The sequence below is a fragment of the Pseudophryne corroboree genome, unplaced genomic scaffold (assembly GCF_028390025.1).
Source record: "Pseudophryne corroboree isolate aPseCor3 unplaced genomic scaffold, aPseCor3.hap2 scaffold_648, whole genome shotgun sequence".
NCBI classification, from domain to species: Eukaryota; Metazoa; Chordata; class Amphibia; order Anura; family Myobatrachidae; genus Pseudophryne; species Pseudophryne corroboree.
Window position 1 is genome coordinate 201,742 of NW_026970237.1, and position 27,993 is coordinate 229,734.

Below are 27,993 nucleotides of genomic sequence, written 5' to 3' on the forward strand. Positions count from 1 at the left end.
TACAAGACAGCTTTTCCTTGCCAATATCTCTCTTTTGCAAAGAGATGCGCATTGGAAAATTCAGGGCTATATCGTGTAGATGATGGCCTAACAGGAGGCTTTAAAATTTTAATTCTAGTGTCCTTCGTTTGGGAGAAAAATGCAATGGTACAAGAAAGCTTTTCCTTGCCAATATCTCTCTTTTGCAAAGAGCTGCGCATTGGAAAATTCAGGGCTATGTCGTGTAGATGATGGCCTAACAGGAGGCTTTACAAATTTCTTTCTAGTGTCCTTCGTTTGGGAGAAAAATGCAAAGGTACAAGACAGCTTTTCCTTGCCAATATCTCTCTTTTGCAAAGAGCTACGCATTGGAAAATTCAGGGCTATGTCGTGTAGATGATGGTCTAACAGGAGGCTTTAAAATTTTCTTTCTAGTGTCCTTCGTTTGGGAGAAAAATGCAATGGTACAAGACAGCTTTTCCTTGCCAATATCTCTCTTTTGCAAAGAGCTGCGCATTGGAAAATTCAGGGCTATGTCGTGTAGATGATGGTCTAACAGGGGGCTTTAAAATTTTCTTTCTAGTGTCCTTCGTTTGGGAGAAAAATGCAATGGTACAAGACAGCTTTTCCTTGCCAATATCTCTCTTTTGCAAAGAGCTGCGCATTGGAAAATTCAGGGCTATGTCGTGTAGATGATGGCCTAACAGGAGGCTTTAAAATTTTCTTTCTAGTGTCCTTCGATTGGGAGAAAAATGCAAAGGTACAAGACAGCTTTTCCTTGCCAATATCTCTCGTTTGCAAAGAGCTGCGCATTGGAAAATTCAGGGCTATATCGTGTAGATGATGGCCTAACAGGAGGCTTTAAAATTTTAATTCTAGTGTCCTTCGTTTGGGAGAAAAATGCAATGGTACAAGACAGCTTTTCCTTGCCAATATCTCTCTTTTGCAAAGAGCTGCGCATTGGAAAATTCAGGGCTATGTCGTGTAGATGATGGTCTAACAGGAGGCTTTAAAATTTTCTTTCTAGTGTCCTTCGTTTGGGAGAAAAATGCAATGGTACAAGACCGCTTTTCCTTGCCAATATCTCTCTTTTGCAAAGAGCTGCGCATTGGAAAATTCAGGGCTATGTCGTGTAGATGATGGCCTAACAGGAGGCTTTAAAATTTTCTTTCTAGTGTCCTTCGTTTGGGAGAAAAATGCAAAGGTACAAGACAGCTTTTCCTTGCCAATATCTCTCTTTTGCAAAGAGCTGCGCATTGGAAAATTCAGGGCTATATCGTGTAGATGATGGCCTAACAGGAGGCTTTAAAATTTTAATTCTAGTGTCCTTCGTTTGGGAGAAAAATGCAAAGGTACAAGACAGCTTTTCCTTGCCAATATCTCTCTTTTGCAAAGAGCTGCGCATTGGAAAATTCAGGGCTATGTCGTGTAGATGATGGCCTAACAGGAGGCTTTAAAATTTTCTTTCTAGTGTCCTTCGTTTGGGAGAAAAATGCAAAGGTACAAGACAGCTTTTCCTTGCCAATATCTCTCTTTTGCAAAGAGCTGCGCATTGGAAAATTCAGGGCTATATCGTGTAGATGATGGCCTAACAGGAGGCTTTAAAATTTTAATTCTAGTGTCCTTCGTTTGGGAGAAAAATGCAATGGTAGAAGACAGCTTTTCCTTGCCAATATCTCTCTTTTGCAAAGAGCTGCGCATTGGAAAATTCAGGGCTATGTCGTGTAGATGATGGCCTAACAGGAGGCTTTAAAATTTTCTTTCTAGTGTCCTTCGTTTGGGAGAAAAATGCAAGGGTACAAGACAGCTTTTCCTTGCCAATATCTCTCTTTTGCAAAGAGCTGCGCATTGGAAAATTCAAGGCTATATCGTGTAGATGATGGCCTAACAGGAGGCTTTAAAATTTTAATTCTAGTGTCCTTCGTTTGGGAGAAAAATGCAATGGTACAAGACAGCTTTTCCTTGCCAATATCTCTCTTTTGCAAAGAGCTGCGCATTGGAAAATTCAGGGCTATGTCGTGCAGATGATGGTCTAACAGGAGGCTTTAAAATTTTCTTTCTAGTGTCCTTCGTTTGGGAGAAAAATGCAATGGTACAAGACAGCTTTTCCTTGCCAATATCTCTCTTTTGCAAAGAGCTGCGCATTGGAAAATTCAGGGCTATGTCGTGTAGATGATGGCCTAACAGGAGGCTTTAAAATTTTATTTCTAGTGTCCTTCGTTTGGGAGAAAAATGCAAAGGTACAAGACAGCTTTTCCTTGCCAATATCTCTCTTTTGCAAAGAGCTGCGCATTGGAAAATTCAGGGCTATATCGTGTAGATGATGGCCTAACAGGAGGCTTTAAAATTTTAATTCTAGTGTCCTTCGTTTGGGAGAAAAATGCAAAGGTACAAGACAGCTTTTCCTTGCCAATATCTCTCGTTTGCAAAGAGCTGCGCATTGGAAAATTCAGGGCTATATCGTGTAGATGATGGCCTAACAGGAGGCTTTAAAATTTTAATTCTAGTGTCCTTCGTTTGGGAGAAAAATGCAATGGTACAAGACAGCTTTTCCTTGCCAATATCTCTCTTTTGCAAAGAGCTGCGCATTGGAAAATTCAGGGCTATGTCGTGTAGATGATGGTCTAACAGGAGGCTTTAAAATTTTATTTCTAGTGTCCTTCGTTTGGGAGAAAAATGCAATGGTACAAGACAGCTTTTCCTTGCCAATATCTCTCTTTTGCAAAGAGCTGCGCATTGGAAAATTCAGGGCTATGTCGTGTAGATGATGGCCTAACAGGAGGCTTTAAAATTTTCTTTCTTGTGTCCTTCGTTTGGGAGAAAAATGCAAAGGTACAAGACAGCTTTTCCTTGCCAATATCTCTCGTTTGCAAAGAGCTGCGCATTGGAAAATTCAGGGCTATATCGTGTAGATGATGGCCTAACAGGAGGCTTTAAAATTTTAATTCTAGTGTCCTTCGTTTGGGAGAAAAATTCAATGGTACAAGACAGCTTTTCCTTGCCAATATCTCTCTTTTGCAAAGAGCTGCGCATTGGAAAATTCAGGGCTATGTCGTGTAGATGATGGTCTAACAGGAGGCTTTAAAATTTTCTTTCTAGTGTCCTTCGTTTGGGAGAAAAATGCAATGGTACAATACAGCTTTTCCTTGCCAATATCTCTCTTTTGCAAAGAGCTGCGCATTGGAAAATTCAGGGCTATGTCGTGTAGATGATGGCCTAACAGGAGGCTTTAAAATTTTCTTTCTAGTGTCCTTCGTTTGGGAGAAAAATGCAATGGTACAAGACAGCTTTTCCTTGCCAATATCTCTCTTTTGCAAAGAGCTGCGCATTGGAAAATTCAGGGCTATATCGTGTAGATGATGGCCTAACAGGAGGCTTTAAAATTTTAATTCTAGTGTCCTTCGTTTGGGAGCAAAATGCAAAGGTACAAGACAGCTTTTCCTTGCCAATATCTCTCTTTTGCAAAGAGCTGCGCATTGGAAAATTCAGGGCTATGTCGTGTAGATGATGGCCTAACAGGAGGCTTTAAAATTTTCTTTCTAGTTTCCTTCGTTTGGGAGAAAAATGCAATGGTACAAGAAAGCTTTTCCTTGCCAATATCTCTCTTTTGCAAAGAGCTGCGCATTGGAAAATTCAGGGCTATGTCGTGTAGATGATGGCCTAACAGGAGGCTTTAAAATTTTCTTTCTAGTGTCCTTCGTTTGGGAGAAAAATGCAAAGGTACAAGACAGCTTTTCCTTGCCAATATCTCTCTTTTGCAAAGAGCTACGCATTGGAAAATTCAGGGCTATGTCGTGTAGATGATGGCCTAACAGGAGGCTTTAAAATTTTCTTTCTAGTGTCCTTCGTTTGGGAGAAAAATGCAAAGGTACAAGACAGCTTTTCCTTGCCAATATCTCTCGTTTGCAAAGAGCTGCGCATTGGAAAATTCAGGGCTATGTCGTGTAGATGATGGCCTAACAGGAGGCTTTAAAATTTTCTTTCTAGTGTCCTTCGTTTGGGAGAAAAATGCAAAGGTACAAGACAGCTTTTCCTTGCCAATATCTCTCGTTTGCAAAGAGCTGCGCATTGGAAAATTCAGGGCTATGTCGTGTAGATGATGGCCTAACAGGAGGCTTTAAAATTTTCTTTCTAGTGTCCTTCGTTTGGGAGAAAAATGCAAAGGTACAAGACAGCTTTTCCTTGCCAATATCTCTCTTTTGCAAAGAGCTACGCATTGGAAAATTCAGGGCTATGTCGTGTAGATGATGGCCTAACAGGAGGCTTTACAATTTTCTTTCTAGTGTCCTTCGTTTGGGAGAAAAATGCAAAGGTACAAGACAGCTTTTCCTTGCCAATATCTCTCTTTTGCAAAGAGCTGCGCATTGGAAAATTCAGGGCTATGTCGTGTAGATGATGGCCTAACAGGAGGCTTTAAAATTTTAATTCTAGTGTCCTTCGTTGGGGAGAAAAATGCAAAGGTACAAGACAGCTTTTCCTTGCCAATATCTCTCTTTTGCAAAGAGCTGCGCATTGGAAAATTCAGGGCTATGTCGTGTAGATGATGGCCTAACAGGAGGCTTTAAAATTTTCTTTCTAGTGTCCTTCGTTTGGGAGAAAAATGCAATGGTACAAGACAGCTTTTCCTTGCCAATATCTCTCTTTTGCAAAGAGCTGCGCATTGGAAAATTCAGGGCTATGTCGTGTAGTGATGGTCTAACAGGCGGCTTTAAAATTTTCTTTCTAGTGTCCTTCGTTTGGGAGAAAAATGCAATGGTACAAGACAGCTTTTCCTTGCCAATATCTCTCTTTTGCAAAGAGCTGCGCATTGGAAAATTCAGGGCTATGTCGTGTAGATGATGGCCTAACAGGAGGCTTTAAAATGTTCTTTCTAGTGTCCTTCGTTTGGGAGAAAAATGCAAAGGTACAAGACAGCTTTTCCTTGCCAATATCTCTCGTTTGCAAAGAGCTGCGCATTGGAAAATTCAGGGCTATATCGTGTAGATGATGGCCTGACAGGAGGCTTTAAAATTTTAATTCTAGTGTCCTTCGTTTGGGAGAAAAATGCAATGGTACAAGACAGCTTTTCCTTGCCAATATCTCTCTTTTGCAAAGAGCTGCGCATTGGAAAATTCAGGGCTATGTCGTGTAGATGATGGTCTAACAGGAGGCTTTAAAATTTTCTTTCTAGTGTCCTTCGTTTGGGAGAAAAATGCAAAGGTACAAGACAGCTTTTCCTTGCCAATATCTCTCTTTTGCAAAGAGCTGCGCATTGGAAAATTCAGGGCTATGTCGTGTAGATGATGGCCTAACAGGAGGCTTTAACATTTTCTTTCTAGTGTCCTTCGTTTGGGAGAAAAATGCAATGGTACAAGACAGCTTTTCCTTGCCAATATCTCTCTTTTGCAAAGAGCTGCGCATTGGAAAATTCAGGGCTATGTCGTGTAGATGATGGTCTAACAGGAGGCTTTAAAATTTTCTTTCTAGTGTCCTTCGTTTGGGAGAAAAATGCAATGGTACATGACAGCTTTTCCTTGCCAATATCTCTCTTTTGCAAAGAGCTGCGCATTGGAAAATTCAGGGCTATGTCGTGTAGATGATGGCCTAACAGGAGGCTTTAAAATTTTCTTTCTAGTGTCCTTCGTTTGGGAGAAAAATGCAAAGGTACAAGACAGCTTTTCCTTGCCAATATCTCTCGTTTGCAAAGAGCTGCGCATTGGAAAATTCAGGGCTATATCGTGTAGATGATGGCCTAACAGGAGGCTTTAAAATTTTAATTCTAGTGTCCTTCGTTTGGGAGAAAAATGCAAAGGTACAAGACAGCTTTTCCTTGCCAATATCTCTCTTTTGCAAAGAGCTGCGCATTGGAAAATTCATGGCTATGCCGTGTAGATGATGGTCTAACAGGAGGCTTTAAAATTTTAATTCTAGTGTCCTTCGTTTGGGAGAAAAATGCAATGGTACAAGAATGAAAATTAGACACTAGAATGAAAATTTTAAAGCCTCCTGTTAGTGCTTCATCTACACGGCATAGCCCTGAATTTTGCTATGCGTAGCTCTTTGCAAAAGAGAGATATTGGCAAGGAAAAGCTGTCTTGTACCTTTGCATTTTTCTCCCAAACGAAGGACACTAGAATAAAAATTTTAAAGCCTCCTGTTAGTGCTTCATCTACACGGCATAGCCCTAAATTTTCCAATGCGTAGCTCTTTGCAAAAGAGAGATATTGGCAAGGAAAAGCTGTCTTGTACCTTTGCAGTTTTCTCCCAAACGAAGGACACTAGAATTAAAATTTTAAAGCCTCCTGTTAGGCCATCATCTACACGACATAGCCCTGAATTTTCCAATGCGTAGCTCTTTGCAAAAGAGAGATATTGGCAAGGAAAAGCTGTCTTTTACCTTTGCATTTTTCTCCCAACGAAGGTCACTAGAAAGAAAATTTTAAAGTCTCCTGTTAAGCCATCATCTACACGACATAGCACTGAATTTTCCAATGCGTAGCTCTTTGCAAAAGAGAGATATTGGCAAGGAAAAGCTGTCTTGTACCTTTGCATTTTTCTCCCAAACGAAGGACACTAGAATTAAAATTTTAAAGCCTCCTGTTAGGCCATCATCTACACGACATAGCCCTGAATTTTCCAATGCGCAGCTCTTTGCAAAAGAGAGATATTGGCAAGGAAAAGCTGTCTTGTACCTTTGCATTTTTCTCCCAAACGAAGGTCACTAGAAAGAAAATTTTAAAGCCTCCTGTTAGGCCATCATCTACACGACATAGCCCTGAATTTTCCAATGCGTAGCTCTTTGCAAAAGAGAGATATTGGCAAGGAAAAGCTGTCTTGTACCTTTGCATTTTTCTCCCAAACGAAGGACACTAGAAAGAAAATTTTAAAGCCTCCTGTTAGGCCATCATCTACACGACATAGCCCTGAATTTTCCAATGCGCAGCTCTTTGCAAAAGAGAGATATTGTCAAGGAAAAGCTGTCTTGTACCTTTGCATTTTTCTCCCAAACGAAGGACACTAGAAAGAAAATTTTAAAGTCTCCTGTTAGGCCATCATCTACACGACATAGCTCTGAATTTTCCAATGCGCAGCTCTTTGCAAAAGAGAGATATTGGCAAGGAAAAGCTGTCTTGTACCATTGCATTTTTCTCCCAAACGAAGGACACTAGAATTAAAATTTTAAAGCCTCCTGTTAGGCCATCATCTACACGATATAGCCCTGAATTTTCCAATGCGCAGCTCTTTGCAAACGAGAGATATTGGCAAGGAAAAGCTGTCTTGTACCTTTGCATTTTTCTCCCAAACGAAGGACACAAGAAAGAAAATTTTAAAGCCTCCTGTTAGGCCATCATCTACACGACATAGCCCTGAATTTTCCAATGCGCAGCTCTTTGCAAAAGAGAGATATTGGCAAGGAAAAGCTGTCTTGTACCATTGCATTTTTCTCCCAAACGAAGGACACTAGAAATAAAATTTTAAAGCCTCCTGTTAGACCATCATCTACACGACATAGCCCTGAATTTTCCAATGCGCAGCTCTTTGCAAAAGAGAGATATTGGCAAGGAAAAGCTGTCTTGTACCATTGCATTTTTCTCCCAAACGAAGGACACTAGAATTAAAATTTTAAAGCCTCCTGTTAGGCCATCATCTACACGATATAGCCCTGAATTTTCCAATGCGCAGCTCTTTGCAAACGAGAGATATTGGCAAGGAAAAGCTGTCTTGTACCTTTGCATTTTTCTCCCAAACGAAGGACACTAGAAAGAACATTATAAAGCCTCCTGTTAGACCATCATCTACACGGCATAGCCATGAATTTTCCAATGCGCAGCTCTTTGCAAAAGAGAGATATTGGCAAGGAAAAGCTGTCTTGTACCTTTGCATTTTTCTCCCAAACGAAGGACACTAGAATTAAAATTTTAAAGCCTCCTGTTAGGCCATCATCTACACGATATAGCCCTGAATTTTCCAATGCGCAGCTCTTTGCAAAAGAGAGATATTGGCAAGGAAAAGCTGTCTTGTACCTTTGCATTTTTCTCCCAAACGAAGGACACTAGAAAGAAAATTTTAAAGCCTCCTGTTAGGCCATCATCTACACGACATAGCCCTGAATTTTCCAATGCGCAGCTCTTTGCAAAAGAGAGATATTGGCAAGGAAAAGCTGTCTTGTACCAGTGCATTTTTCTCCCAAACGAAGGACACTAGAAAGAAAATTTTAAAGCCTCCTGTTAGACCATCATCTACACGACATAGCCCTGAATTTTCCAATGCGCAGCTCTTTGCAAAAGAGAGATATTGGCAAGGAAAAGCTGTCTTGTACCATTGCATTTTTCTCCCAAACGAAGGACACTAGAATTAAAATTTTAAAGCCTCCTGTTAGGCCATCATCTACACGATATAGCCCTGAATTTTCCAATGCGCAGCTCTTTGCAAACGAGAGATATTGGCAAGGAAAAGCTGTCTTGTACCTTTGCATTTTTCTCCCAAACGAAGGACACTAGAAAGAAAATTTTAAAGCCTCCTGTTAGGCCATCATCTACACGACATAGCCCTGAATTTTCCAATGCGCAGCTCTTTGCAAAAAAGAGATATTGGCAAGGAAAAGCTGTCTTGTACCATTGCATTTTTCTCCCAAACGAAGGACACTAGAAAGAAAATTTTAAAGCCTCCTGTTAGACCATCATCTACACGACATAGCCCTGAATTTTCCAATGCGCAGCTCTTTGCAAAAGAGAGATATTGGCAAGGAAAAGCTGTCTTGTACCATTGCATTTTTCTCCCAAACGAAGGACACTTGAAAGAAAATTTTAAAGCCTCCTGTTAGGCCATCATCTACACGACATAGCCCTGAATTTTCCAATGCGCAGCTCTTTGCAAAAGAGAGATATTGGCAAGGAAAAGCTGTCTTGTACCTTTGCATTTTTCTCCCAAACGAAGGACACTAGAATTAAAATTTTAAAGCCTCCTGTTAGGCCATCATCTACACGACATAGCCCTGAATTTTCCAATGCGCAGCTCTTTGCAAAAGAGAGATATTGGCAAGGAAAAGCTGTCTTGTACCATTGCATTTTTCTCCCAAACGAGGGTCACTAGAAAGAAAATTTTAAAGCCTCCTGTTAAGCCATCATCTACACGACATAGCCCTGAATTTTCCAATGCGCAGCTCTTTGCAAAAGAGAGATATTGGCAAGGAAAAGCAGTCTTGTACCTTTGCATTTTTCTCCCAAACGAAGGACACTAGAAAGAAAATTTTAAAGCCTCCTGTTAGGCCATCATCTACACGACATAGCCCTGAATTTTCCAATGCGCAGCTCTTTGCAAACGAGAGATATTTGCAAGGAAAAGCTGTCTTGTACCTTTGCATTTTTCTCCCAAACGAAGGACACTAGAAAGAAAATTTTAAAGCCTCCTGTTAGGCCATCATCTACACGACATAGCCCTGAATTTTCCAAAGCGCAGCTCTTTGCAAAAGAGAGATATTGGCAAGGAAAAGCTGTCTTGTACCATTGCATTTTTCTCCCAAACGAAGGACACTAGAAAGAAAATTTTAAAGCCTCCTGTTAGACCATCATCTACACGGCATAGCCATGAATTTTCCAATGCGAAGCTCTTTGCAAAAGAGAGATATTGGCAAGGAAAAGCTATCTTGTACCTTTGCATTTTTCTCCCAAACGAAGGACACTAGAATTAAAATTTTAAAGCCTCCTATTAGGCCATCATCTACACGACATAGCCCTGAATTTTCCAATGCGCAGCTCTTTGCAAAAGAGAGATATTGGCAAGGAAAAGCTGTCTTGTACCTTTGCATTTTTCTCCCAAACGAAGGTCACTAGAAAGAAAATTTTAAAGCCTCCTGTTAGGCCATCATCTACACGACATAGCCCTGAATTTTCCAATGCGTAGCTCTTTGCAAAAGAGAGATATTGGCAAGGAAAAGCTGTCTTGTACCTTTGCATTTTTCTCCCAAACGAAGGACACTAGAAAGAAAATTTTAAAGCCTCCTGTTAGTGCTTTATCTACACGGCATAGCCCTGAATTTTCCAATGCGTAGCTCTTTGCAAAAGAGAGATATTGGCAAGGAAAAGCTGTCTTGCACCTTTGCATTTTTCTCCCAAACAAAGGACACTAGAAAGAAAATTTTAAAGCCTCCTGTTAGGCCATCATCTACACGACATAGCCCTGAATTTTCCAAAGCGCAGCTCTTTGCAAAAGAGAGATATTGGCAAGGAAAAGCTGTCTTGTACCATTGCATTTTTCTCCCAAACGAAGGACACTAGAAAGAAAATTTTAAAGCCTCCTGTTAGGCCATCATCTACACGACATAGCCCTGAATTTTCCAATGCGCAGCTCTTTGCAAAAGAGAGATATTGGCAAGGAAAAGCTGTCTTGTACCATTGCATTTTTCTCCCAAACGAGGGTCACTAGAAAGAAAATTTTAAAGCCTCCTGTTAAGCCATCATCTACACGACATAGCCCTGAATTTTCCAATGCGCAGCTCTTTGCAAAAGAGAGATATTGGCAAGGAAAAGCTGTCTTGTACCTTTGCATTTTTCTCCCAAACGAAGGACACTAGAAAGAAAATTTTAAAGCCTCCTGTTAGGCCATCATCTACACGACATAGCCCTGAATTTTCCAATGCGCAGCTCTTTGCAAACGATAGATATTTGCAAGGAAAAGCTGTCTTGTACCTTTGCATTTTTCTCCCAAACGAAGGACACTAGAAAGAAAATTTTAAAGTCTCCTGTTAGGCCATCATCTACACGACATAGCCCTGAATTTTCCAAAGCGCAGCTCTTTGCAAAAGAGAGATATTGGCAAGGAAAAGCTGTCTTGTACCATTGCATTTTTCTCCCAAACGAAGGACACTAGAAAGAAAATTTTAAAGCCTCCTGTTAGACCATCATCTACACGGCATAGCCATGAATTTTCCAATGCGAAGCTCTTTGCAAAAGAGAGATATTGGCAAGGAAAAGCTATCTTGTACCTTTGCATTTTTCTCCCAAACGAAGGACACTAGAATTAAAATTTTAAAGCCTCCTATTAGGCCATCATCTACACGACATAGCCCTGAATTTTCCAATGCGCAGCTCTTTGCAAAAGAGAGATATTGGCAAGGAAAAGCTGTCTTGTACCATTGCATTTTTCTCCCAAACGAAGGACACTAGAAAGAAAATTTTAAAGCCTCCTGTTATACCATCATCTACACGGCATAGCCATGAATTTTCCAATGCGAAGCTCTTTGCAAAAGAGAGATATTGGCAAGGAAAAGCTATCTTGTACCTTTGCATTTTTCTCCCAAACGAAGTACACTAGAATTAAAATTTTAAAGCCTCCTATTAGGCCATCATCTACACGACATAGCCCTGAATTTTCCAATGCGCAGCTCTTTGCAAAAGAGAGATATTGGCAAGGAAAAGCTGTCTTGTACCTTTGCATTTTGCTCCCAAACGAAGGTCACTAGAAAGAAAATTTTAAAGCCTCCTGTTAGGCCATCATCTACACGACATAGCCCTGAATTTTCCAATGCGTAGCTCTTTGCAAAAGAGAGATATTGGCAAGGAAAAGCTGTCTTGTACCTTTGCATTTTTCTCCCAAACGAAGGACACTAGAAAGAAAATTTTAAAGCCTCCTGTTAGTGCTTTATCTACACGGCATAGCCCTGAATTTTCCAATGCGTAGCTCTTTGCAAAAGAGAGATATTGGCAAGGAAAAGCTGTCTTGCACCTTTGCATTTTTCTCCCAAACGAAGGACACTAGAATTAAAATTTTAAAGCCTCCTGTTAGGCCATCATCTACACGACATAGCCCTGAATTTTCCAATGCGCAGCTCTATGCAAAAGAGAGATATTGGCAAGGAAAAGCTGTCTTGTACCTTTGCATTTTTCTCCCAAACGAAGGTCACTAGAAAGAAAATTTTAAAGCCTCCTGTTAGGCCATCATCTACACGATATAGCCCTGAATTTTCCAATGCGCAGCTCTTTGCAAAAGAGAGATATTGGCAAGGAAAAGCTGTCTTGTACCTTTGCATTTTTCTCCCAAACGAAGGTCACTAGAAAGAAAATTTTAAAGCCTCCTGTTAAGCCATCATCTACACGACATAGCCCTGAATTTTCCAATGCGCAGCTCTTTGCAAAAGAGAGATATTGGCAAGGAAAAGCTGTCTTGTACCTTTGCATTTTTCTCCCAAACGAAGGACACTAGAAAGAAAATTTTAAAGCCTCCTGTTAGGCCATCATCTACACGACATAGCCCTGAATTTTCCAATGCGCAGCTCTTTGCAAACGAGAGATATTGGCAAGGAAAAGCTGTCTTGTACCTTTGCATTTTTCTCCCAAACGAAGGACACTAGAAAGAAAATTTTAAAACCTCCTGTTAGGCCATCATCTACACGACATAGCCCTGATTTTTCCAAAGCGCAGCTCTTTGCAAAAGAGAGATATTGGCAAGGAAAAGCTGTCTTGTACCAAAGCATTTTTCTCCCAAATGAAGGACACTAGAAAGAAAATTGTAAAGCCTCCTGTTAGACCATCATCTACACGGCATAGCCATGAATTTTCCAATGCGCAGCTTTTTGCAAAAGAGAGATATTGTCAAGGAAAAGCTATCTTGTACCTTTGCATTTTTCTCCCAAACGAAGGACACTAGAATTAAAATTTTAAAGCCTCCTGTTAGGCCATCATCTACACGACATAGCCCTGAATTTTCCAATGCGCAGCTCTTTGCAAAAGAGAGATATTGGCAAGGAAAAGCTGTCTTGTACCTTTGCATTTTTCTCCCAAACGAAGGACACTAGAAAGAAAATTTTAAAGCCTCCTGTTTAGACCATCATCTAAACGGCATAGCCATGAATTTTCCAATGCGCAGCTCTTTGCAAAAGAGAGATATTGGCAAGGAAAAGCTGTCTTGCACCTTTGCATTTTTCTCCCAAACGAAGGACACTAGAATTAAAATGTTAAAGCCTCCTGTTAGGCCATCATCTACACGACATAGCCCTGAATTTTCCAATGCGCAGCTCTTTGCAAAAGAGAGATATTGGCAAGGAAAAGCTCTCTTGTACCTTTGCATTTTTCTCCCAAACGAAGGTCACTAGAAAGAATATTTTAAAGCCTCCTGTTAGGCCATCATCTACACGACATAGCCCTGAATTTTCCAATGCATAGCTCTTTGCAAAAGAGAGATATTGGCAAGGAAAAGCTGTCTTGTACCTTTGCATTTTTCTCCCAAACGAAGGACACTAGAAAGAAAATTTTAAAGCCTCCTGTTAGGCCATCATCTACACGACATAGCCCTGAATTTTCCAATGCGCAGCTCTTTGCAAAAGAGAGATATTGGCAAGGAAAAGCTTTCTTGTACCTTTGCATTTTTCTCCCAAACGAAGGACACTAGAATGAAAATTTTAAAGCCTCCTGTTAGTGCTTCATCTACACGGTAACAAAGCAGAATTCCTTTATGTATTTACAACCCTTTATGAAGTCTAAGAACACTGTACGCTGTTTACTTAAGAAGTACCGTAAGGGTACGCTGGTTGCGTAACGATCGCTCAGCCGTAGGCGAGACGCTCAAGCGTCACGTTCGCTCACGGCCCAGAGATTACAGGACAGAATGATTCGCTATGGCGTAGCGGTTCGCTCGAGACCACGAGGAGATCACCAGCGGCGCAGACGCTCACAACGCTATACCTTTATGTCTAAACCTTATACCAATGAAATACACAGAATACCTTAATGTGAATACAGGGTGTAAGTGCAACCTTGTGTAACCTGACTAACTACAAAGCTGCTTGAGCGTTACCGACGCTCAAGTGAACACTTAACACTATAGGAAATACACAGATGCTGGTTTAGGGTCCAAAGCCTATTAACTGTATTATGTCTAATATACTTGTAAAAAGAGAATAACAGTACAAATGATACACTACAATATAACAGAGACTTCCTAACCAAAATACAATACTATCTAATACAATACAATACTAGTCTAGGGGAGATGTGAGAGAAAAGAGAAAGGAGAGAGAGAGAGAGAGAGAAATTGGCTCACAGTAAGACAATGATTACGGAGAGAAACTTACGCACAAGGGGAAACGATCGCAAGCGCCTCTGGACATCCAGCTTCCTGATTATCAGCAATGAGAACCATTTGAAGAGAAGTGAAAGCTGGATGTCACAGACCCGTCTTTTATGCTACTCACACAATGCAATCTAATGGTCCCTACAGTCTCACTGTCCATTGGACGCAGGAACTCGGCTTCGCATTATAACAAAGGTCATAGGTTGATTCATACAGGTAAACTGTATCAGTGGTCTTGGTTATGCAAAACAATGGGTGATAACTAACACATTCCTGTCTTCTGGAGAGCTATTGTTTGGCGAATATAAAACAGAATCCTGTCTGGGTTCTGTTCTATATTCATGATGTCCACTTTCAGTTGAGACAATGACGTCTCAGCCCTTATTTTCCTGTATACAAATCCAGCCCCATTTGTAAACACAGGTGTTGGCCTTCTTCATTGAGTCTCAAAGCTCAGTGTAATTAAAGGCTATTGCACTCCGTCTGCGGGAAAGATACTGATTTGGAGTACAATTGATCTTCAATTACTATTCCTGTGTTTACCTTATGCATGTGTAGATATGAGGCCCTCTTAACATGCAAACTATTGTTTGGGGGATCTCTGAGGTCAAAGAGCCATTTGAGACCCACTGATGCCTGTCTCCAACTGTTCAGATGCATGACTAAGTAAGAACAAATAAAATGGACATAACTTCTTATGTCCATAACTATTCGCACGAGCGATTAATACGCTCCAAACCAACACCGGAATATCGCTAATTAAATACTCTTCCGATGGGTACCAAACACTGCTGTATGATTCCTGTTAGACCCTTCGTACAATACAAAGAGGGATTCCTCTGCTCAGGGACATTCTATATTAACCAAACTTTCAGAATCTATCAAAGGGACCATGATCTACAAACTACATTAATTGTGAAAATATGTAACGAATGAGTCGCACGCTACGACTACATAAACTCTACCGTAAATACGCATACCGTGCGCCCGCGGGTGCACGCTATTGCGGGTATGCGTCTTCACGGGAGAGCGTACGCATGCGCAGCGCGGACCAGTGTGCGGTGCAAATATGGCAACGTGCATAGAGACATTTTTCTGACTTTGACAACGGCATAGCCCTGAATTTTCCAATGCGTAGCTCTTTGCAAAAGAGAGATATTGGCAAGGAAAAGCTGTCTTGTACCTTTGCATTTTTCTCCCAAACGAAGGACACTAGAATTAAAATTTTAAAGCCTCCTGTTAGGCCATCATCTACACGACATAGCCCTGAATTTTCCAATGCGCAGCTCTTTGCAAAAGAGAGATATTGGCAAGGAAAAGCTGTCTTGTACCATTGCATTTTTCTCCCAAACGAAGGACACTAGAAAGAAAATTTTAAAGCCTCCTGTTAGGCCATCATCTACACGACATAGCCCTGAATTTTCCAATGCGCAGCTCTTTGCAAAAGAGAGATATTGGCAAGGAAAAGCTGTCTTGTACCTTTGCATTTTTCTCCCAAACGAAGGACACTAGAATTAAAATTTTAAAGCCTCCTGTTAGGCCATCATCTACATGACATAGCCCTGAATTTTCCAATGCGCAGCTCTTTGCAAAAGAGAGATATTGGCAAGGAAAAGCTGTCTTGTACCATTGCATTTTTCTCCCAAACGAAGGACACTAGAAAGAAAATTTTAAAGCCTCCTGTTAGACCATCATCTACACGGCATAGCCATGAATTTTCCAATGCGTAGCTCTTTGCAAAAGAGAGATATTGGCAAGGAAAAGCTGTCTTGTACCTTTGCATTTTTCTCCCAAACGAAGGACACTAGAATTAAAATTTTAAAGCCTCCTGTTAGGCCATCATCTACACGACATAGCCCTGAATTTTCCAATGCGCAGCTCTTTGCAAAAGAGAGATATTGGCAAGGACAAGCTGTCTTGTACCTTTGCATTTTTCTCCCAAACGAAGGTCACTAGAAAGAAAATTTTAAAGCCTCCTGTTAGTCCATCATCTACACGACATAGTCCTGAATTTTCCAATGCGTATCTCTTTGCAAAAGAGAGATATTGGCAAGGAAAAGCTGTCTTGTACCTTTGCATTTTTCTCCCAAACGAAGGTCACTAGAAAGAAAATTTTAAAGCCTCCTGTTAGGCCATCATCTACACGACATAGCCCTGAATTTTCCAATGCGTAGCTCTTTGCAAAAGAGAGATATTGGCAAGGAAAAGCTGTCTTGTACCTTTGCATTTTTCTCCCAAACGAAGGACACTAGAAAGAAAATTTTAAAGCCTCCTGTTAGGCCATCATCTACACGACATAGCCCTGAATTTTCCAATGCGCAGCTCTTTGCAAAAGAGATATTGGCAAGGAAAAGCTGTCTTGTACCATTGCATTTTTCTCCCAAACGAAGGACACTAGAAATAAAATTTTAAAGCCTCCTGTTAGACCATCATCTACACGACATAGCCCTGCATTTTCCAATGCGCAGCTCTTTGCAAAAGAGAGATATTGGCAAGGAAAAGCTGTCTTGTACCATTGCATTTTTCTCCCAAACGAAGGACACTAGAATTAAAATTTTAAAGCCTCCTGTTAGGCCATCATCTACACGATATAGCCCTGAATTTTCCAATGCGCTGCTCTTTGCAAACGAGAGATATTGGCAAGGAAAAGCTGTCTTGTACCTTTGCATTTTTCTCCCAAACGAAGGACACTAGAAAGAACATTTTAAAGCCTCCTGTTAGACCATCATCTACACGGCATAGCCATGAATTTTCCAATGCGCAGCTCTTTGCAAAAGAGAGATATTGGCAAGGAAAAGCTGTCTTGTACCTTTGCATTTTTCTCCCAAACGAAGGACACTAGAATTAAAATTTTAAAGCCTCCTGTTAGGCCATCATCTACACGATATAGCCCTGAATTTTCCAATGCGCAGCTCTTTGCAAAAGAGAGATATTGGCAAGGAAAAGCTGTCTTGTACCTTTGCATTTTTCTCCCAAACGAAGGACACTAGAAAGAAAATTTTAAAGCCTCCTGTTAGGCCATCATCTACACGACATAGCCCTGAATTTTCCAATGCGCAGCTCTTTGCAAAAGAGAGATATTGGCAAGGAAAAGCTGTCTTGTACCATTGCATTTTTCTCCCAAACGAAGGACACTAGAAAGAAAATTTTAAAGCCTCCTGTTAGACCATCATCTACACGACATAGCCCTGAATTTTCCAATGCGCAGCTCTTTGCAAAAGAGAGATATTGGCAAGGAAAAGCTGTCTTGTTCCATTGCATTTTTCTCCCAAACGAAGGACATCAGAATTAAAATTTTAAAGCCTCCTGTTAGGCCATCATCTACACGATATAGCCCTGAATTTTCCAATGCGCAGCTCTTTGCAAACGAGAGATATTGGCAAGGAAAAGCTGTCTTGTACCTTTGCATTTTTCTCCCAAACGAAGGACACTAGAAAGAAAATTTTAAAGCCTCCTGTTAGGCCATCATCTACACGACATAGCCCTGAATTTTCCAATGCGCAGCTCTTTGCAAAAGAGAGATATTGGCAAGGAAAAGCTGTCTTGTACCATTGCATTTTTCTCCCAAACGAAGGACACTAGAATTAAAATTTTAAAGCCTCCTGTTAGACCATCATCTACACGACATAGCCCAGAATTTTCCAATGCGCAGCTCTTTGCAATAGAGAGATATTGGCAAGGAAAAGCTGTCTTGTACCATTGCATTTTTCTCCCAAACGAAGGACACTAGAAAGAAAATTTTAAAGCCTCCTGTTAGGCCATCATCTACACGACATAGCCCTGAATTTTCCAATGCGCAGCTCTTTGCAAAAGAGAGATATTGGCAAGGAAAAGCTGTCTTGTACCTTTGCATTTTTCTCCCAAACGTAGGACACTAGAATTAAAATTTTAAAGCGTCCTGTTAGGCCATCATCTACACGACATAGCCCTGAATTTTCCAATGCGCAGCTCTTTGCAAAAGAGAGATATTGGCAAGGAAAAGCTGTCTTGTACCTTTGCATTTTGCTCCCAAACGAAGGACACTAGAATTACAATTTTAAAGCCTCCTGTTAGGCCATCATCTACACGATATAGCCCTGAATTTTCCAATGCGCAGCTCTTTGCAAAAGAGAGATATTGGCAAGGAAAAGCTGTCTTGTACCATTGCATTTTTCTCCCAAACGAAGGACACTAGAAAGAAAATTTTAAAGCCTCCTGTTAGACCATCATCTACACGACATAGCCCAGAATTTTCCAATGCGCCGCTCTTTGCAAAAGAGAGATATTGGCAAGGAAAAGCTGTCTTGTACCATTGCATTTTTCTCCCAAACGAAGGACACTAGAAAGAAAATTTTAAAGCCTCCTGTTAGGCCATCATCTACACGACATAGCCCTGAATTTTCCAATGCGCAGCTCTTTGCAAAAGAGAGATATTGGCAAGGAAAAGCTGTCTTGTACCTTTGCATTTTTCTCCCAAACGAAGGACACTAGAATTAAAATTTTAAAGCCTCCTGTTAGGCCATCATCTACACGACATAGCCCTGAATTTTCCAATGCGCAGCTCTTTGCAAAAGAGAGATATTGGCAAGGAAAAGCTGTCTTGTACCATTGCATTTTTCTCCCAAACGAAGGTCACTAGAAAGAAAATTTTAAAGCCTCCTGTTAAGCCATCATCTACACGACATAGCCCTGAATTTCTCACAAAATCGTTGCCCCAATGCATCATTGAAATTCAAGCTGGAAAGATGATTTTAATATATCACTTGTACATTTTGTATTGCTCTTCTGGTGACAATGTAGTTTGTTTTTGTCAATTACCATTTTAATAATAGGGTAAAGAAAATTAAGTGGATTTTTGAAAGAAAACTATACTGTCAATATACTATTAAAACAAATTAAAATGGTAAAAGTTATTGTACTTTAAGTAAAAATAAAAGAGCAAAAATATCAATCCCAGTTTTTATTACTTAAATTAACAAAAAAAAAACTGCATATAGCAAAGGATAGTTTCAATCTGCCTACCTCTGGGTTATGGCCAGCATGCTTCCATTGCAGTACTCTGCTGCACATGTAAGTGCAAGAGATCCTGAAGCACTCACTCTTCATGGGAAAGTACCAATGTGTTTCTTCGTTGGTTTATGGAAGAAACATCTTTCAAAAACTCTCCAGATTATTAACTTTTTAAAGTTTTTTTAATAAACGTTCTAGATGAATGCTTATTAGCCTTTGTCAGTATGCACTTTTGCAAAGTGTCTCTGTGGCGCAATCAGTTAGTGTGTTTGGCTGCTAACCAAAAGGTTGGTGGTTCAATCCCACCCAGGGACGTAATTGACCTTGTGATAAGATTTTGGTGATCTTTAAGTAGTCAAGTCAAAATTTCAAACCCCCTCTTATGGTGTAGGGTACCTGGCCTTCTCTGATTTAATCAGAGTTAGATTTGATTAAGTGATTTTATAAAAAACAGCTAGGAAGCACAATTTAGCAGTGGGTTGCAGAGAAAAAAAAATATGCTTGCAGAAAAATCAAATTGAGTGATTAAACAGCTCTTCATTTTCTGGCTTTATTTTTATGCTAACAAATCTGTTCTCTGAAAAGTGTCCACAAAGCCAAGTCTCTGATTAACACCTTTGTAAGGATGGTTTTTCACCTATTACTAAATTAAACTTGCTTCATTGGAAAGGCAGCAAGATGTATCCTCATTTCAATGTCTACTGAAATAATACGGGTTGACACCAGGAAACATTAACGCCAATGCATCCTTGCTGCTTTCTCATGTGGAAGTCTGTTTAATGTGAAAACAAGGTGATATCTAATTAGCACACAGGTAAGGAATTAAGAAAATCTTTATTTAAGGGGGAAGATGTTTCTCACAAAATCGTTGCCCCAATGCATCATTGAAATTCAAGCTGGAAAGATGATTTTAATATATCACTTGTACATTTTGTATTGCTCTTCTGGTGACAATGTAGTTTGTTTTTGTCAATTACCATTTTAATAATAGGGTAAAGAAAATTAAGTGGATTTTTGAAAGAAAACTATACTGTCAATATACTATTAAAACAAATTAAAATGGTAAAAGTTATTGTACTTTAAGTAAAAATAAAAGAGCAAAAATATCAATCCCAGTTTTTATTACTTAAATTAACAAAAAAAAAACTGCATATAGCAAAGGATAGTTTCAATCTGCCTACCTCTGGGTTATGGGCCCAGCATGCTTCCATTGCAGTACTCTGCTGCACATGTAAGTGCAAGAGATCCTGAAGCACTCACTCATCATGGGAAAGTACCAATGTGTTTCTTCGTTGGTTGATGGAAGAAACATCTTACAAAAACTCTCCAGATTATTGACTTTTTAAAGTTTTTCTAGGAAACGTTTTAGATGAATGCTTATTAGCCTTTGTCAGTATAGACTTTTGCAAAGAGTCTCTGTGGTGCAATCAGTTAGTGTGTACGGCTATTAACCAAAAGGTTGGTGGTTCAATCCCACCCAGGGACGTAATTGACCTTGTTATCAGATTTTGGTGATCTTTAAGTAGACAAGTCAAAATTTCAAACCCCCTGTTATGGTGTAGGGTACCTGGCCTTTTCTGATGTAATCAGTTAGATTTGATTCAGTGATTTTATAAAAACAGCTAGGAAGCACAATTTAGCAGTGGGTTGCAGAGAAAAAGAAATATGCTGGCAAAAAAATCCAATTGAGTGAATAAACAGCTCTTCATTTTCTGGCTTTATTTTTATGCTAACAAATTTGTTCTCTGAAAAGTGTCCACAAAGCCAAGTCTCTGATTAACACCTTTGTAGGGATGGTTTTTCACCTATTACTAAATTAAACTTGCTTCATTGGAAAGGCAGCAAGATGCATCCTCATTTCAATGTCTACTGAAATAATACAGGTTGACACCAGGAAACATTAACGCCAATGCATCCTTGCTGCTTTCTCATGTGGAAGTCTGTTTAATGTGAAAACAAGGTGATATCTAATAAGCACACAGGTAAGGAATTAAGAAAATCTTTATTTAAGGGTGAAGATGTTTCTCACAAAATCGTTGCCCCAATGCATCATTGAAATTCAAGCTGGAAAGATGATTTTAATATATCACTTGTACATTTTGTATTGCTCTTTTGGTGACAATGTAGTTTGTTTTTGTCAATTACCATTTTAATAATAGGGTAAAGAAAATTAAGTGGATTTTTGAAAGAAAACAATACTGTCAATATACTATTAAAACAAATTAAAATGGTAAAAGTTATTGTACTTTAAGTAAAAATAAAAGAGCCAAAATATCAATCCCAGTTTTGGATTACTTTAATTAACAAAAAAAAATGCATATAGCAGAGGATAGTTTCAATCTGCCTACCTCTGGGTTATGGGCCCAGCATGCTTCCATTGCTGTACTCTGCTGCACATGTAAGTGCAAGAGATCCTGAAGCACTCACTCATCATGGGAAAGTACCAATGTGTTTCTTCGTTGGTTGATGGAAGAAACATCTTACAAAAACTCTCCAGATTATTGACTTTTTAAAGTTTTTTTAGGAAACGTTTTAGATGAATGCTTATTAGCCTTTGTCAGTATGGACTTTTGCAAAGTGTCTCTGTGGCGCAATCAGTTAGTGTGTACGGCTATTAACCAAAAGGTTGGTGGTTCAATCCCACCCAGGGACGTAATTGACCTTGTTATCAGATTTTGGTGATCTTTAAGTAGACAAGTCAAAATTTCAAACCCCCTGTTATGGTGTAGGGTACCTGGCCTTCTCTGATGTAATCAGAGTTAGATTTGATTCAGTGATTTTATAAAAACACCTAGGAAGCACAATTTAGCAATGGGTTGCAGAGAAAAAGAAATATGCTGGCAAAAAAATCCAATTGAGTGATTAAACAGCTCTTCATTTTCTGGCTTTACTTCTATGCTAACAAAGTTGTTCTCTGAAAAGTGTCCACAAAGCCAAGTCTCTGATTAACACCTTTGTAGGGATGGTTTTTCACCTATTACTAAATTAAACTTGCTTCATTGGAAAGGCAGCAAGAAATACTAGACTAATTGGAGGTGCGCCCTAAAGCAAATTACAATGTTAGGATTAGGGGGTTCGGAAAGACCTCTAGTGTATACTGTCACGATCCGGGTATCTGGACGCCATTACTTACCTTTTAGATGCCTCCTAAGGCTTGCTCAGCGCTCCAGGACCGGATCCCATCTGTTATTCAGATGTCCTTATTCCTGCCTCCTCTCCTGTCACTCTGAGACGCTGTCACAGCGGCGCCATGTTACATCTTGAATGGCATCTCCCGCGGCCTCCGCCGCCGTCCCTGAGTTTCTGCATGCAGGATGTCAGAGTGGCGCTTATGTCAGCTGCGGCCTCCGCTGTTGCCCGCGTGGTTCAAATGTGCACTCATCAGTCTGGCGTCTCCTGTTTACTGTGGCCGGCGCCGCCATTGCTGTTAAAGTTCCCACATGGATTATCAAACCAATTTTCCCTCCAAGTGTCTGCATGGGCGCAGCCATGTTGGATTCTGTCACCTGTTTATTTCCACCAATCCGCTGTTTCCATTGTAATCTGCATAATTGCCTAGCCAATCCCTTCCTTGCTGCAGGTATAAGTATTCTGTGCCTGAGCAAGGAAGGCGTCAGTGCTTTGGTTGTCAAACCTAGTTCCAGTTTGTCTCTCTCCCGTGGTTGTTTTCCAGGTTCCAGTTACCATCTCCAAACCTCCACTAAAGAGACCCGCTCTAGTCTACCACCTGTGGTGCAGCCTGACTCTCCAGTCCTCTGGGACTCATCTGTTTCCAGTTACAGATTTACCTGCTTCCAGCCTAGCTTCCAGCAGAGATCAGCTCTTCTTAAAGTGCCGGTATCATTTCCGCAGATTACCACTCACCACCGGTACTATTATTTCACCGCTCTCAAACTCCATATATCAATCATATTTCATAGCTCTCAAGCTTCATTTATTATTTGGCTGGTTCCATCCAGCAATCCACTCCGTGCTTACATCAGTCTGGTTTCAGCCAGTACCCACAGCAGCCATTTTATCCACAGCAGCCCAGCTTTTCCTGGAACACCAGCTAGTACGATCCTGGGCTATCTCCATTGCTACAGTCGGGCCTGTTAAGGACTTTCCAACTAGAAGATAAGAACTGTCTCATACTACCAGAGCCCTGTGGTCCTTGCCCTCCTGTAGTACCCAGGAACTGTATTATTTCTCTGCTGATTTTATGTTTCTCTTTTATTACTGCTGTGATGCATGGAGTTTGTCAAAATAAACATCATTGACTTTTATCCTGGTTGTCGTGGGCACGCCTTCGGGCAATTCTTCTTCATTTAACTTACATGTCCAGGGGTCTGATACAACCTCCCAGGTTCCACTACACCTCAGCCCCTACAACTGAGGCTGCCTCCAGTCAGCTCAGGCCCTCAGTTGTAACATATACACTGTATATACATTTTAAGATAGGAAGGTACAAAAAACATATTCACATTGCATCTATGGGCTGGATTCATATGTCCCTTTCCTCCCTCAATCGTGCCCGTCAGCAGCTATTCTATTCTATATAAGGAGCCACGCGTCACCGCCATTTTCACTTGTGCATTGGAGATGATAGGGAGAGGACGTGCAGCGTTTTCTCAGTTTCTGTGTTCAGTGTGCTGCAAATATCTGTGCTCAGTGTGCTTGCAAATATCTGTGCTCAGTGTGCTGAAAATATCTACGTTCTCTGCCTGAAAAATGCTCCATATCTGTGCTGCATTGTAGTATATAGTAGGAGGACAGGGCAGAATTTTGCTGACCACCAGTATATAATATATAGCAGTACGGTACAGTAGGCCACTGCTCTACCTACCTCCGTGTCGTCAAGTATACTATCCATCCATACCTGTGGTGTATTTTAGTAGTTGTGCGCACTATATATAGTAGGAGGACAGTGCAACATTTTGCTGACCACCAGACTTCTACTTAAGTCCAATGGTGTAGGATGTGCAAAGCCGTTTGGCTGTGCATTTATTGATCTAAGCATGCATTTTTATCAAAGCGTGATAAAATTGACACATAACGCAGCGTTCATTCAGCGTTAATTTATCTTCAGCTGATATCGATTGTGAATTGACGTTTCTTCTCTTCTTGTCACCTACAGGTAATTACAATTGACTACAACCACCAATCTATTCTGCTGCACTATATCTATATATGCAAAGCTAATTCTGCTGGGTAATTACAATTGACTACAACCACCAATCTATTCTGCTGCACTATATCTATATATGCAAAGCTAATTCTTATCTTCAGCTGATATCGATTGTGAATTGACGTTTCTTCTCTTCTTGTCGCCTACAGGTAATTACAATTGACTACAACCACCAATATATTCTGCTGCACTATATCTATATATGCAAAGCTAATTCTGCTGGGTAATGCAAATTGAAACATTATTGCATAGTATGTGATTTTGAAGTACTTTTTTAAAGTTTTGAATGATATAGACCCAGTTTAATCTTTGTGGAATGCCTGGTTGTTGTTTTTAAGGTAATTCATTGCCTGGCATTTGAGGGGGTGGGGTGTGGTTACAGATTTCAATTATTGGTTTCACTTGTAATAGTCTTCTACTTAAGTCCAATGGTGTAGGCTGTGCAAAGCCATTTGGCTGTGCATTTATTGATCTAAGCGTGCATTTTTATAAAAGCGTGATAAAATTGACACATAACAGCAGTGTTCAATTAGCGTTCAATCGAAGTGAAAAAGAAGGAAAACAGAAGCACACCAATCTAACAAAACAAAGAAAACTGAAGAACTAATAACAAATGTGAGTCACTTACTCCTCAGATCACTCACCTCCTGATTGTTGCATCTGATTACATAGCACAGAACTACCTTACTTGGACATTTCATAAACCATCCATTTCACCTACAAATGCCTGTATCTGTATTATTGTAATTTTGTTTTTTAAGCACAGCTGCACCAATGCAATTTTACCTGCAAACACTTAAAACATCTAACATAATTACTAGAGATGAGCGGGTTCGGTTTCTCTGAATACGAACCCGCCCGAACTTCATGGTTTTTTTCACGGGTCCGAGCAGACTCGGATCCTCCCGCCTTGCTCGGTTAACCCGAGCGCGCCCGAACGTCATCATGACGCTGTCGGATTCTCGCGAGACTCGGATTCTATATAAGGAGCCGCGCGTCGCCGCCATTTTCACACGTGCATTGAGATTGATAGTGAGAGGACGTGGCAGGCGTCCTCTCCATTTAGATTATAAGAGAGAGAGATTTACTGGAGCTTAGGACTAGGAGGAGTACTGTAGAAGTGTAGAGAGTGCAGAGAGTTTACTAGTGAGTGACCACCAGACAGTGCAGTTTATTTAATATATCCGTTCTCTGCCTGAAAAAAGCGATACACACAGTGACTCAGTCACATACCATATCTGTGTGCACTGCTCAGGCTCAGCCCAGTGTGCTGCATCATCTATATATATTATATATCTGTCTGACTGCTCAGCTCACACAGCTTATAATTGTGGGGGAGACTGGGGAGCACTGCAGTGCCAGTTAAAGGTTATAGCAGGAGCCAGGAGTACATAATATTATATAGTGAGTGACCACCAGACAGTGCAGTTTATTTAATATATCCGTTCTCTGCCTGAAAAAAGCGATACACACAGTGACTCAGTCACATACCATATCTGTGTGCACTGCTCAGGCTCAGCCCAGTGTGCTGCATCATCTATATATATTATATATCTGTCTGACTGCTCAGCTCACACAGCTTATAATTGTGGGGGAGACTGGGGAGCACTGCAGTGCCAGTTATAGGTTATAGCAGGAGCCAGGAGTACATAATATTATATTAAAATTAAACAGTGCACACTTTTGCTGCAGGAGTGCCACTGCCAGTGTGACTGACCAGTGACCTGACCACACTGACTACCAGTATAGTTAGTAGTATACTTATATTGTGATTGCCTGAAAAAGTTAAACACTCGTCGTGTGACTTCACTTGTGTGTTGTTGTTTTTTTTATTCTATAAAAATAAAACTCATTCTGCTGACAGACAGTGTCCAGCAGGTCCGTCATTATATAATATATAATATATACCTGTCCGGCTGCAGTAGTGATATATATATATTTTTTATATCATTTATCATCCAGTCGCAGCAGACACAGTACGGTAGTTCACGGCTGTGGCTACCTCTGTGTCTGCACTCGGCAGGCAGTCCGTCCATAATTGTATACCACCTAACCGTGGTTTTTTTTTCTTCTTTATACATACATACTACTACGACATCTCTTTATCAACCAGTCTATATTAGCAGCAGACACAGTACAGTACGGTAGTTCACGGCTGTGGCTACCTCTGTGTCTGCACTCGGCAGGCAGTCCGTCCATAATTGTATACCACCTAACCTTTTTCTTTGCATCATGTGCTGATTGGGGAGGGTTTTTTGGAAGGGACATCCTGCGTGACACTGCAGTGCCACTCCTAAATGGGCCCGGTGTTTGTGTCGGCCACTAGGGTCGCTAATCTTACTCACACAGTCAGCTACCTCATTGCGCCTCTTTTTTTCTTTGCGTCATGTGCTGTTTGGGGAGGGTTTTTTGGAAGGGACATCCTGCGTGACACTGCAGTGCCACTCCTAGATGGGCCCGGTGTTTGTGTCGGCCACTAGGGTCGCTAATCTTACTCACACAGCTACCTCATTGCGCCTCTTTTTTTCTTTGCGTCATGTGCTGTTTGGGGAGGGTTTTTTGGAAGGGCCATCCTGCGTGACACTGCAGTGCCACTCCTAGATGGGCCCGGTGTTTGTGTCGGCCACTAGGGTCGCTAATCTTACTCACACAGCTACCTCATTGCGCCTCTTTTTTTCTTTGCGTCATGTGCTGTTTGGGGAGGGTTTTTTGGAAGGGACATCCTGCGTGACACTGCAGTGCCACTCCTAGATGGGCCCGGTGTTTGTGTCGGCCACTAGGGTCGCTTATCTTACTCACACAGCGACCTCGGTGCAAATTTTAGGACTAAAAATAATATTGTGAGGTGTGAGGTATTCAGAATAGACTGAAAATGAGTGTAAATTATGGTTTTTGAGGTTAATAATACTTTGGGATCAAAATGACCCCCAAATTCTATGATTTAAGCTGTTTTTTAGTGTTTTTTGAAAAAAACACCCGAATCCAAAACACACCCGAATCCGACAAAAAAAATTCGGTGAGGTTTTGCCAAAACGCGTTCGAACCCAAAACACGGCCGCGGAACCGAACCCAAAACCAAAACACAAAACCCGAAAAATTTCAGGCGCTCATCTCTAATAATTACCATTGCTTCTTAAACCTCTCACAATCCTTTCATTTCTTACACTCCAAATACATTTCTGCACCCACTTTATCTACGCTTTTGACTCATTTCATACTAAATCTACACCCCTTGAGCCTACACTGCTTTTCTCACCTGCATTTCTACAATTCTTCTGCTCGGATTCCCTTACAGTCTCCTCTCCTACTTCCACTTTCCCTCAACCTGTTTACCTACTTAACACTATGTCAATGCTTTCTTATACTCCCCACATCACTCAGTGTATACCTAATAATGTATCTTTATCCTTCCCCCCTAGTCTCCTCCACCTCCTCCTCTGTCTCCCCTCCATCCCTCTGTTTCCTTCCCCCACCTTTCCTGTTACCCCACTTTCATTCACCTCTGCCCCATGGTCCTGCTACCCCACAACTCAGCCCTGCTCCCTCTCTCCCTTCCCTGTCACCTCCCCACACCCCCATCCACATCACACTGACCTCCCTCCCTGCCCACCTCCTGCAGTTTCCCCTCCTAGCTCAGGCACCCGTACCATCACTACTCTCTCATCCCTGCCCTCAAAGTTAATCCCACCTCATCGCTACAGCAACCCTGAAAATCTAATTCACATCTCTCCCACAAACTCATACCCCCTATCCTGCGCCCTCTGGAATGCCAGATCCGTTTGTAACAAACTGGTCCCCACTCATGACCTTTT

General features: G+C 40.9%; 1 non-coding gene across 1 annotated transcript; it reads left to right on the forward strand.

Annotated features, from left to right (window-relative positions):
* The first annotated feature begins 19,255 nt into the window (after window positions 1–19,255).
* On the forward strand, window positions 19,256–19,329 carry TRNAS-GCU (transfer RNA serine (anticodon GCU)). Its single transcript has one exon. It is a non-coding gene; the product is annotated as a tRNA-Ser (tRNA).
* Window positions 19,330–27,993: the final 8,664 nt, after the last annotated feature.